This window comes from Dipodomys merriami, unplaced genomic scaffold, assembly GCF_024711535.1.
Source record: "Dipodomys merriami isolate MVZ:Mamm:240054 unplaced genomic scaffold, mDipMer1.0.p SCAF_17, whole genome shotgun sequence".
Classification (NCBI taxonomy): Eukaryota; Metazoa; Chordata; class Mammalia; order Rodentia; family Heteromyidae; genus Dipodomys; species Dipodomys merriami.
In genome coordinates, this window is record NW_027203048.1 from 6,832,396 (window position 1) to 6,845,946 (window position 13,551).

Sequence of the window (13,551 nt, forward strand, 5' to 3'; positions counted from 1 at the left end):
CACTCAGTCTCTAGTATTCAATAAAACATTACTGAGTATTCCAGGAGACATGAAATGAAACAAAGTGTTTCATTTGGGGTTTTTTTTTGGGGGGGGTGAGTGGTAGTATGTTTGTGAAATTTCTCCTGTCATCATCATTATATCTTTCTTCTTTGTTTCTCTATCAATCAATCTATCTATCTATCTATCTATCTATCTATCTATCTATCTATCTATCTATCTATCTATCATAAAGGTGATGAACAGGAGTTTACAGTTACAAAAGTAGGATAATGAGTACATTTCTTTTTCTTTGTTTTTACCAGTCCTAGGATTTGAACTCAGAGCCTGGTACTGTCCCTGATCTTATTAGGCTCAAGGTAGGACACCATGAAATTAAGCCAAGAACAGTATCTAAAAGGCTAGAAAGCTAGTCAGAGTTGGAGACTTCTTAACATTTTATAGAGAAAAAACTTGAGTCATAGTGCTACTTCCAGCTTTTTCTGTTTATGTGGTACTAAGGAATGGAATCCAGGGCTTCATATGTGCTAGGTAAGCCACATCCCCAGCCCCAGTACATTTTTTTTTTTAGTTCAAATGGTCAAAATTAAAACTTTTATTTTTACCCAGTAAATTTCTTTTTTAAACACGGTTACCCTCTCCCTCATTTTCTCCCACTTATCACTCTCCACTCCACACCCTCTCCAAGTTGTAAAGTTCATTTCCAACATTATGTCTAGTGAATATCATGTTGTATTAGTTCATCCTCTGTCCTGCTGTTTCTGTGATTCTTTTCCCTTCCAGGGAAAGTTTATATGCAAGACAAAGAATACAGAAAACTAAAACACAAAGAAAAAATAGAAATAAATGTATACAGGACATAAAAAGAACCTCTTGTTTCCAATTCTTGGGGTTCATTTTGATATGTTTCACTGATTGGGCTATAGTGATCCCTTGCTAAGAATATCATAGACATATTCTAGTTATTACAAATGAGGGAAACCTTGCAACCTATATTTCTTTGGGCCTGGCTCACTTCGCTTCATATAATTTTTTCCAGGTCTCTCCACTTCCTTACAAATGGGACAATGCTGTTCTTTCTGATGGAAGCATAGAACTCCATTGTGTATATATACCACATATTTTTGATCCATTCGTCTACTGAGAAGCATCTGGGTTGGTTCCATATCTTAGCTATGGTAAATGATTCTGCAGCAAACGTGGTTGGGCTGGTAGCTTTAGTGTGGTTTTGTTTGTGGTCATTTGGGTAAAATGCCCAGGAGTGGGATTGCTGGATCATAGGGGAGCTCTATGTTTAGTCTGTTGAGGAACCTCCATACTGCTTTCCAGAGTTGAAACCAAGTTTTAAAAACTACTTTATACAGACTCATGTAGGTGGTTGAGACACTGTATTTCCAAAAGACCTTAAATATCAAAAATTAAGCCCCACACTAGTGGCTCACACCAATAACCCTAGCTACTCAAAAGGCTGAGATCTGAGGATAGAAGTTTGAAGCCAGCCCTGGCAAGAAACTCTGTGAGACTCATATCTCCAATAAACTACTCAAAACAGCTGGAAGTAGCACTGTGGTTCAGTGGTGGAGCACTTGCCTTGAGCAAAAGAAGCTCAGGGACAGGGTACAGGCCCAGAGTTCAAGCTCTGGGACTGGCAAAAATTAAAAAATTAAAAATGTATAATTTAACTTATCAAGTTAATAATTTATTAATATTCACAAAACTATTCATCCAAAAATAGATGAAAAATGAAGAATTAAAATCTAAAAATGAAATAAATAATAACTCAAGAGCTTAGAAAAACAATAACTAAAATTGAGAATTGAATAGATGTGTTTAGCAACAGAAGAAAAAATTAGTAAACTAGAAATTAGGTTAGTAAAAAATACAGATAAAGGGGCTGGGAAGGTGGCTCAGTGATAAAGCGCTTGCCTTGCATGCCTGAGGCCCTGGGTTCGATTCCTCAGCACCACATAAGCAGAAAAAAAGCCGGAAGTGGCATTGTGGCTCAAGTGGTAGAGCACTAGCCTTGAGCTGAAGAGCTGAGGGACAGCGCCCAGGCCCAGAATTCAGGCCCACGACCGGACCCAAAACAAAAACAAAAAAAAAAAAAAAAAGAGGGAAAATTTTAAACATATATATATAAACACATACATACATTTAAACATATATGTGTGAATATATACACACATATACAGAGAAGGAGGGGGAAAATGTGAGAAAGAGAGATCACAGTGAAAATTGAGCAGGGGAGAAGACAAGAAATGGGGCAGAAGCAGTATTTAAAGAGGTGAAAACTAAGAATTACATCAATATAACAGATTCAAAGCACTCTAACAAAATTCAAACACAGAAAAGCCAAGAAAACTATCCAAAGGCACATTATAGTAAAGCTCAAAAAAAATAGAAGACAAAAGAATTATTTTTAACTAGCCAGAGGAAAGAATAAAAGATACATGAAGGAGCAATAAGACTGAGTCAACACAAACAATGGAAGCCAAAAGAAACTAGAAAGACAACACTACAAATAATTGCTACTCTAGAATCTACATCTAGCAAAAACACCCATAGTTCAAGCAAATGTTGTCAATGTATACACACACTAAGAGAAATACTAAAGCAAGTTCTTCACATAAAATGATTCCAGTTAGAATAATGAAAGAGAAAGCAAATGGTAAGCCTAAGAATAAATTAAGGTAGTATAGAATAAAATACACTTCAATGTTTCAGCTACATAGAGAAGTGCATGACCAAAATAGTATAACAAGAAGAGACAAGTTAGGTAAATGGGATTAAGGTTTTGCAAGACCATGAATTGTCCAAAAAGTATTACATTGTTAATTGAAGGGCAGATTCTGTTAAAACCTGTTAAGTCTCTAGCACAAGTTGGCAACTATGACCAATGCTCAAAACAATACTATAGTCTATTTGTATATCATGAAATCTAAGCCTTTGCTCTTCGTTTGTTTTGGTCAGTACTGGAGATTGAATTCAGGGATTCTTACTTGTTAGGCAAGAGAGCTCTACCCCAGCCCTTTTTAAAAATGTTTTCTATTGTAAAAATACTGTACAGAGGGGTTACAGTTACATGAGTAAGGTAATGAGTACATTACCTCCTCCTTTGTTTTTCCCCTACCATCCCTTCCCTCCCACCTGCCCAACTCCTTCCTCCCCACCCCTGCAAGCTGTAAAGTTCATTTTCAACACAGTTGTCTTATATATCTCATTGTTACAATGGGTCAACTTGTATCCTTATTTCAGCTTTTTGTTATTTCCCTTCCCCTCCTCAAATTATATGCAGGGCACTGGAAACAAATACAACGATAACAGTACCCCAGTCCTGTTTTAAATTTTAATTTGCTGTTCAGATAAGACCTCAAGTTTTTGCTCATGCTAGCCTCTGACTGAGATTCTTCTATGTCTACCTTCCAAGCAGCTGAGATAGCAGAGAGATTACAGAGGTGTACCACCACAAACCCACTCCTCCCCCCCCATGTTTAAAGAATAGTGTAGAAAAAAAGGAAAGAAGAGTATAGAAGGGAGGGGGAGAAGGAGAGGGACATTGAACGCCAGAGATGACTCTAAAATACCAAAATATTAGCTAATCCTTTACAGCAAGCCTTGCTGCTCTAGAGTAACACTGAACAAATAAGAAAATAATTTATAATTAATGAACAATAAAAGGAGGAAAAAATAATGAAAATAAGTTTATTTTAAAAAGGTAGAAAAAGTGAAAAGAGGAACAAAAACCAGAGAAGACAAACACATAACAAATATTAAGAGGATAGATTTAATGTTAAAAATATTCTGAGATTATCCAACTTAAGTAAACATAATATCTGGTTAAAACAAAAAGACTGTCAAGATGGGGAAAAAAAGAAAGCAAGATCTAGCTATACAACTTGCTTCAAATAGGCAGAAAAATCGGAACAAAAGGGTATAAAACAATATTCCATGAGAACACTATCCCAGAGAATGCTGGCTTATCTCTACTGGTACTAGACAAAGCAAGAGTGTAAAGGCAAAGATGAAGAGAAGCATTTTATAACACGGAAAAGTCAATTCAGCAGGAGGATTCGATCATCTGATGTTTGTATGTCCCTAAAAGCAAAACCTAAAACATACAATCTCAAAAACTGACAAAACCAGAGGGAAAGCAAATCCATTATCATAGCTGACGATTTCAAATGCATCTCTCAGTATCTGATAGAATCAACTTGCAAACAATAAACCAGGAAAGATAAAGACTCCAACAACATGATAAACAGACTTGACCTTGGTAACACATACAGAAGAAGCCCAGCAACAGCAAGATTGCATTCTTTTCAAGTGCATATAGAACATTTAACAAAATAAACCTGAAAATTTCAGAGTTGAAATCATGCAGAGTATGTCTTCTTATAAGAATGGAAATATGCTAGAAATCAATAGAAAGCACTTAAAATCTCCAAACATTTGAAAATTAGTAAGTACTTTTGAATAACTCCTGTTTCACAAAACAGATCAAAATTAGAAATTTCAATGGAAATTTAAAAATAGGACGTTCTGAACTGAAGCACCAATTTATTCGAACTTGTAGGATAGGGGTTAAACTATGTTTAAAAGGAAAACTTATTTCAGGAGAAAAAAGACTAACAGAAAATCAAGCAGCTAGAAAAGAACACTTAATGTAAAAAAATAATAAATATATTAATACTGATTTAATGGAGATAAAAATGAAAGATACAAGTAGAAAGTGGAATAGAAAAAAATATATCAAATAGAGAAAATATCAAAAATTGGTATGATGAATTTTAAATTTTTATTTATTTTTTTGTGCTGATCTTGGGGCCTAAACTCAGAGCCTTAGTGCTGCCCCTGAGCTTTTTTGCTCAAGGCTAGCGCTCTACCACTTGAGCCACAGCTCTATTTCTGTTTTTTTTTCCTGGCAAATAATTGGAGATAAGAGTCTCACAGGCTGTCACAGCTGGCTTTGAATCACATGATCCTCAGATCTCAGTCCCTAAGTAGCTAGGATAACAGGCATGAGTCCCCTGTGCCCAGCAAATATTTTCTTAATCATGAGTACCTGGGTGTACTGATTGTGCTCTGGAATGTTCTTGGAGATACTATCCCTAACAAGAGAACCAGTTGGAAGTTGCCCAAATGTGTCTCAATCATAGGGAGGCTAAATATAATTATACAATGGAATGTGATACAACAAATGTAAAAACTGAACTACAGATAGTATGGATGAGTTTCACAGACACCGAGATTGAGAGGAACAAGCCAGAGACAAAATATGCAATCTCTGTGATTCAATTTATATGGCAAAACGAATACATTTTGACAGAAGACAGATGTTGGTTGCTTTGTAGAGGGCATACAAGGGAAACTTTGGGACAGGAGCAATTGTTCCTAGATTGGTCAAGGTGTATAGGCTATGACCTTAAAATTGTGCACCGACTATAGAATGTCAACTTTTTAAACTTAAAAAAAATAAATATCAAGTAAGTCTGTGATGCATCTATGTTTTGGGTACTTGTTTATTTCTCATCAAACTAGACAGACACAACCTATATACTATTCCATCCTTACAAGAAGGACTCAAGGGCACACTGCTGGGAGTCTCCAACCTATGATCCTTTTTCCTGTACTTTGACTGGAAGAGTAAGTCCTCTTTTGCCTGCAATGAAGTTCTTGAATATGATGGACTCACAGCCTAAAGAGGACAGGATATGAGGTAAGAAGGGAGAGGCTGCATATATAGGGGAGGAGGCAGGGCTATATTCTGAGCTCTCGGACTACGGTAATAAATATTTATAGTAGAAACACTGGAGCATCCATCATTCTATGTCCCCTCTGACCCTCAGGGGTTGAGTAACAACATGATGTCTCTACTATAGAGAATTGGGACAGCCATATGACAAAGGTCTGGCATTTTCTTTCTTTTTTTTTTTTTTCCTTTTTGTTTTATTTTTTTTAATTTAATTTTATTTTATTTGAGAACATACTGTACAGAGGGGCTACAATTACATGGGCAGGATAATGCATACATTTCTTACCAAGCATTGCAGCCTCCTCCTTTGTTTACCCTTCACCTCCCTTCCCCGCCTCCCCCCTCCCCCCACCCAATTATACCCCCCTCCCCCCACCCAATTATACCCCCCTCCCCCCCCACACCGACATTGTAAAGCTGGTTTTGACATGACATTTTGTACTTCTCATTGTTGCAACAGGTCCACCTGAATCCTTAAACAACTTGTTTGTCCCCATCTCCTCCACATGTTATACTGACATCAAATATAGTGAAAGCGGGGGTTACACTGTGGGGGAGGGACATACAAAGCAACAAAGAAATAATCTTATAAATGCGTTAGAAACACATGCATGAAAGAAACGAAAACATTAAAATACATATTTAAGGGTTCATTTTCCTAACATCATATTATCTGACCTTTTCGGCTTGACTCATACCTATACTAGATATTGCAAATAAGGGAAACCATGGGACCTATGCTTCTTTGGGCCTGGCTTACTTCACTTAATATAATTTTTTAAGGTCTGGCATTTTCACCGGACAAGCCCTTCTCCTACATGGTATATTCTGGAGAAAGAAAATTGATTGGAAATAAATAAATTTAATTTAAAAGTTTGAAAAAAAAAAGGTAAAGCTGTTTTTGCCATGGTAACGAAGGTTTGCCCATACCCAGATTTACTTCGTTGACTGAAGTGGTTTTGTGGGTGTAAGTAATTTTTGAAGAGCAAATTAAAAAGATTTTTTATATGTCCCAATAGACAACAACATAGTTCTGGCTAATGGCACTTTCCATCTCTAGAATAATTACTTTTGTAATAATCTGTTTATTAATGAAGTGATCCACAAAATAGATAATGATTTCTTTAGATTTCAGAGAGAAATTGTTCCTTCCTTCTGCTTCACGTTGCTTTTTTGTTGTTGTTGTTCTTTTTATGTAGAAGTATGCTATGAAGTAACTCAAAATATGCTGTCAGATTTCCTTAGGTACAGCAGTTTGAGAAATGCAAGTAGGTTGAGTAAGCCCTCATTTATTGCATTGTAACCTTCAATTATTCTCTCTGATAATAGAAAAGACAATGGTTGTATACCTCTGTACATTTACTAAAATTCATTGAATAGTACGCTTTAAAGTGATGGATTTTAGGGCCTGGAAATTGTAACCTAATAAAGCTTTTCTTGAAAGAAAACAGATGGAACATTTTTAAGATTTTCTTTCCTGTTTTCCCCATCTTGCCATAGAAAAAAACTGCATGTTGAGAAGAGACATTACAAGGAACAATGGTAACCATGCAAAAACTAACTATTCAGCTCAGGAGCCTCAGTGCACCAAAAACCTGACCAACCAACATCAGGAAGATGTTAAATTGAAGAAATCAAGTCTCCTTTGGGGACACAGTACTTGTCAGAGTATGAGGCGACTAGTTTTAGAGCCCTAGCATGCATGCAGCCCTGGGTTCAATTCTTATACCAGAAAGAAAAAATACAGTGTTCCTTCTCATACCCTAAGATCACATATCTGAAATGAAAATGGAGTCTGTGTACTTCCTCTTGTGTTGTTAGTCTTACAACTTTTTTTTTTTTTACCATCACTGATAACCACTATGTCTAGTTCTCATGATGTCTGTGTAAATGTTGTACCCCAGGCACTGAACAGGCTCAGTAATTTGAGCTTGTGTCTTTCCTAGCCTAATGTCTGGCATAAAAGAGTTGTTCAAAAATATTACCTTGCTTCCCTTCTAGAATCTTAGGTTTTCCATCAATACTAACCCTGTATGGTTGAATTGATGAACACATGGCACATGGTGAGCCATCTAGAAATCACCATCTCAGATCTCTGAAGTTGAACAAGAATCTGAACCCAATGGGTGGAAGACCCATCCACTCCTCTCCACCCTTCCAGTCACCCCATCATTCCACCACAATAAGGTCACAGCCCTGACCCCTAGGCAAGTCCTTTCTGTACCCTCTGGACTCTCCTGCCCCCTCCCCTTGCTGGATGCTGGTAGACACTACCTGTTATCATAGTGACGTTTTCATGTATTTATTCCTGAGATCTCTCTCCAACCAGGTGGCCACAGCCCACAAGAAGATTAGCTCTTTCCCTAGTACAGCCCAGCAAGCATCATGAGACCTGGGCTACATGGATTTCCAAATGATTGGGGTAGGGTACAATGGAAGGAAGAGGACCAAAACTATGATACACACACACTCTGTTCCAGAGCAGCTAATGTAGAGTCAAAGTAGATCCCAGGTTCCTCAACATGGGCTCATTCTCTGCCCCAATTGTTTCTGGGCCAGTGTCTGGGGACACTTGCCTTTCCTTCCACCTTGTGTTGGATGAAGCCATGGATGTCCAGATATAGGAAGCAAAGTCCCAGCACAGGGAGCCTGCACAGGAGTCTCTGAGTACTTCAGCAGGGGGGGAGCAGGGGTTTCAATAGGATGCTGCACTTTTCTGTCCCCCAGGCCTAAATGCCATCAGGACAATGCTGCTGCTGAGCCGTCGCCTCACAGAATCACCAGGCTTTTAACCTGCATTCCTGGAATCTTTTTACACTCTCCCTGACAACTCTGTTACTCTGGGTTAAAAACAAACTTTTGCAGCTGTGTAACCTTTAGTCTGCAAAGATTGTCAGATCTGAATTCAGAAAATAACACTGTTCCAAACACATGTATCTGAGAAGACCCAAGGTGAGGAAATCCAGGAAGTGAAACTGCTGTTAGCTGAAGATGCTAAGGAGATATAGCAGGAAGAGGCCAGTTAAATGAAATATGAGCCAGAAATGTCTAACTTAGGTTATGTTTTAGAAAAATAAGCTGCAATAATGTCCCCAGGAAATCAACACCATTAAGGAAAAAGTAATTATTAGTGCTCAGAGTTATAGGCTCAGAATAATAACAGAGACCGTACAACCTCAAAATGGGTCCAGCCTGGCATTTAGAGTTAGAATGGATTCAAATCCTAGCCCTGGGTTCATGGCACTGCTGTGTGTTTACTTACCTTGTCTGTGCTGTGTTTGTCTGCTTAAGTAGAAATGATGCCTACCTTTCCAAAATAGTGAGGGGATTCGATTATATGAAGCAAGATATAAAGGGCTATATTGGAGTCATAATAATGGTTTCCGCAAGGGCTATATTGGAGTCATAATAATGGTTTCCCCTAAAATAAATGGTAGTCCTAATTCTCCAAAGAGCTGCACAGATGTGATAAAAGGCCTTGAAATGGATGATAAATTGAAAATTGATGTGGGGAGTGTGTGTGTGTGTGTGTGTGTGTGTGTGTGTGTGTGTGTGTGTGTGTGTGTGTGTGTGTGTGTGTGTGTGTGTGTGTGTGTGTGTGTGTGTGTGTGTGTGTGTGTGTGTGTGTGTGTGTATGAGGTTATACTAGGGTTTGCACTCAGAGCCTAGTCATTTTCCCATAGCTTCTTCTTTCAAGGCTGGTGCTCTACCACATGAGCCACATCTCTACTTCTGTCTTTTTGCTTGTTAAGAGGAGATAAGAGTCTTTTGGTTTTGCTTGCCTTGGCTGGCTTTGAACCATAATACTCAAATCTCAGCCTCTTCAGTAGTTAAGATTACAGGCATGAGCCATAATACTCAGATCTCAGCCTCTTCAGTAACTAAGATTACAGGCACAAGCCACTAACACCTGGCAGGGCTGTTTAGATAAACCCCATGTAGTCATGGGACTCCTTCCAAGACATAGTCAGAGACAGCAAAGTGATGACATGTTTTGCTGCTGGCCTTGAATATACAGAATGATCCAGGGAGCACAGTCAGCCTTCAAAGCTGGAAAAGCAAGAGAATGGATTCTTCCCTCGGGCCTCCTGAAGGAATACAGCCCTACAGACACCTTGAGTTTGGACTTGTGACATAAAATAAGACACCAGAAGTGTTTCAAGCCACTGATTCTGTGCTAATTTGCTACATCAGCACAAGGAAACCAGACAGAGCTCCAGAGCTTGCTCTTATGCATGCCTGGCAAACTTTGAGTTCTCAAAAAACAGTGAGCAATAATGGAAGGTACTGATATCTAGAAAGACTTTGATGTCATATGTGGTCAAGCAACCCCTCCTTCCAAGACCTCCTACCTAGATTTCCTACTTTTTACCCTATCTCTGTTAGCAGATACCCCTACTCTCTGAGTAGCTCCTCCCTTTCAGACATCTGGGATGTGGTTATAGAAAGTTCATTCCCCAGAAAGTAGGGTAGGGGGAGACTCCAGTGACTTATTGGATCCTTTACCTAAGTCTTGAACCCCTCTGCTCCAACAGCCATCAAATAATTGTATATTCAGCTCAGCCTAATCCAGGAAGCTCCATAGCTAAACTCTGGAGTGTCCTAATGATCATTCTGACCTTTCCTTCATTTTTGCTCAATGGCAAGAATCTTCCACATTCCCCAGTGACATGCTGTATGTTCTTTATTGGACATTTCTAGCATCTTATAAAAGAGAATTCACAAATAAATGCCACCTCCCAGGTACCATGGGGAGCCCAAAGAGTATCCTCACTACGCTTCCCTAATTCATCCTAAGACTACTGCACTGGGTTTGGAGCACTTAACAACACAACTGACTGGTACCGCCATACTATGCACTGGAGTAACTGGCTTCTCTGTAGCCCTGACCTCCTAAGAGACTGTTTAAACACAGATGCCCATTGTTACTGTTTCTCTGTTTCATCTCTCACCATTCCATTTAGCTTAGCATGCTAGCCTGTTCTTTGGGCCTTGTCATGTCAAATAAAATATTCTCCACATGTCATCTCAAAATCTGTTAAGTATTAACTAAGTCATTTATGTTGCAACACTAATAAAATATCAAACAGGATCAGGGCTGTAACTTAATTAGAAATTTATTTTCACAATGACATTGATCAGTATCTTCCGGCACGGCCATAAAACAATTCTAAATCCACCTACTAAGCATACAAGTCTGCGGTTGAAATTACAGTTGTCCTTTGGTTCTAGGACCAAAATCAAGGATGTTCAAGTCCTTTATTAAAAATGGCAAGATGGATGCTGGTGGTTCATGCTCTTAATCCTAGCTACTCAGAAGACTAAGATCTAAAGATAACAGTTTGAAGCCTGCTCAGGCAGGAAAGTTTAGGATAATCTTATCTATAATTAACCACCAAAAGTCAAAAGTGGAGGAGTGGATCAAGTGGTAGAGTAGAAACCTTGAGTGAAAAAGCCAAACCAAAGCAAGAGGCTCTGAGTTCAAGCCCGTCCCAGCACACACTCACATGCACACACATACATACACATATGCACACAGACACAATAACATAGTATATACATACCCTCCTGTATATGTCAAGTCATCTCTAGATTATTTATAATACCCAATACGACATAACTATTATGTAGTTATTATATTATATTGCTTAGGAAATAATAGCCAAAATACATTAAACATGTTTAATAAATATTTTTCAAATATTTTTGATCCTTGGCTTGGCAAACCCACAGATGTAGAGGGTGGCCTACTGTACTCTGTCTTGTATATGTAAATTTATCATGTTACTTCCTGGCAAAGGCCAGGCTTTGGTGTGCTTTGTGTGAACTATAACTTTACACAATTCCCTGACATAATAACTTAGCAAGTCTATTACAAAAATAGGAATACTTAGTTGTGGTTTGTATTTAAAGAACCCACACAAGCTTCTAGAGAATTCTGCTCCATTTCTTATGCATTCACAAATCAGCCTAACTAATCTGATCAGGGGACTTAATGAGGATGGATAGGATATCCCCACTTCTGTGGTTGCAGAATTGTCCCTCCTCTTTACTAATCAGAACTGTATTTTGCTATCCCTGGTGCTCAGCTTCTTTCATAGTCTTCACATACCTTAAGCATTACCAGCAAAGGCTCTGCAGCTTCAGCGGTGAGTTCTCTCCAGTCCCTAGAGTGTAATTTGTCCTGGCCAAGAGACTTGAGCTCATTTACAGCAGCCTGGTACTGTTAGAATCTCTTTACTCATCTTGAACTTCAATTTTCTCTTACCAAAGTTTTCTTTTTCTTTTTAGTCAGTAAATTGTTCTCCTTGGCGGAGATCAAGGAAGCCAAGATGTACCTCCCACCTCTCTCTCCTCCTTTCCTCCCTCCCTTTTCCCTTTCTCCCTCCTATCCCTCCCCCTTCCTTTCCTCTCTCTTTTCCCAAATGCAAATAGCTTTGTGTCACTTTGCCTTAAGCCCAGGCTTCCCTTTGCCCCCAGTAGTGATCCTTAAGACTCCTTGGAGGCACTAGTTGAGGTGGCAAGGGGCAGATTCTCTAACTTTCCTCATAGAGGCTGAGTCATTTTCTGTGTTAAGCGAATACTAAATGCTAAAACACGTTTTTTAAAATGTATGGTAGTTCAATGGTTATTTTTCATTCTCATAAATCCCCAAAATGAGTATTCCAGATCAAGTGAAGAGCCATCTCCAAATAGTCATTCAGAGCGCAGGTTTTCCTCAATTTTGATAATTCGTCATTCTCAACATAAGGCTGTCCAAGATTCTTAGGCTTGTCTGCAGCAACATAGAGGAAGCTATGAGAAAGTACAGGGCCAGGTCTGGGAATGTCACAAGTTAATTTACATTCCATTAGCTTGAACTTAGTTGCATTAAGTGCATCTCACATGAGGGAAGGAGGTTAGGAAATCGAGTCTGCATAAGATTATATCAACTACAAAATACATTAACTGCAAAAGATGGTGGGTGATGTCTACCTGCAAAGAACACTGGGAAATGTAGTTTTGCTACAAAGAGTGCTGGGAAATGTAGTACAAAAAGAGAAAAGTTATGGTGGAGAATCTGCCCATGTGGATGAGAGGTTAGGTTTAGGATTTTGCATGTTCACAAGCTTCCCAGGTGATTCTGATGTAGTGACCTACTTTGAACATCACAGTCTGTTCATCTCTAGTGCAGGCTCCCAAGGCCATTACACAGAGGCCTCCATGTTCCTCTCATCTCCATTACTAACTTGTTGCTATCATATTAAGTATCAACAGTTCCCCTACCTATATGCCCTATTACCCCTCTGTATTGGGTAGTTCTTATTTCCCTATTCTCTTTCTCACTGTTCACTTGGCACATTCCTGCTTCAAGACTTGAGGTAAATGTAATTTCTTCTGTACTACCTCCCCGACCCTCCTTCTTCCTAAAGTCCCTCTTCTATGTAAACTGATTCACATGCCACTGATCATGCCATTTGGCATTCATTTATATGTCTGCCTTCCCTTCAGGCTTAGAAATCTTTAAGGGCAGTGACCTTTTCTTAATTATCTTTGTATCCTCAATACCTGACACCTTGCCTGGTATAAAGTGGTATTTAGTAAGAGTTTGTGCCACAGAAATCCTTAGTGTTGTACAACTTACCATAATCACTAATCAGTTCCTTTTCTGATTTTCTGCTCTTGTCAAATAAGAAAAACATTTTTTGTTATTTTTACAATTTTGCTGCTTTAAGTAGACCTCATTAGCAAATTAGGTTTGTGCATCTCTATGGTGTTTATGATACTTCTCTTCCTTTCTCTCTTTCCCATTTTACCCA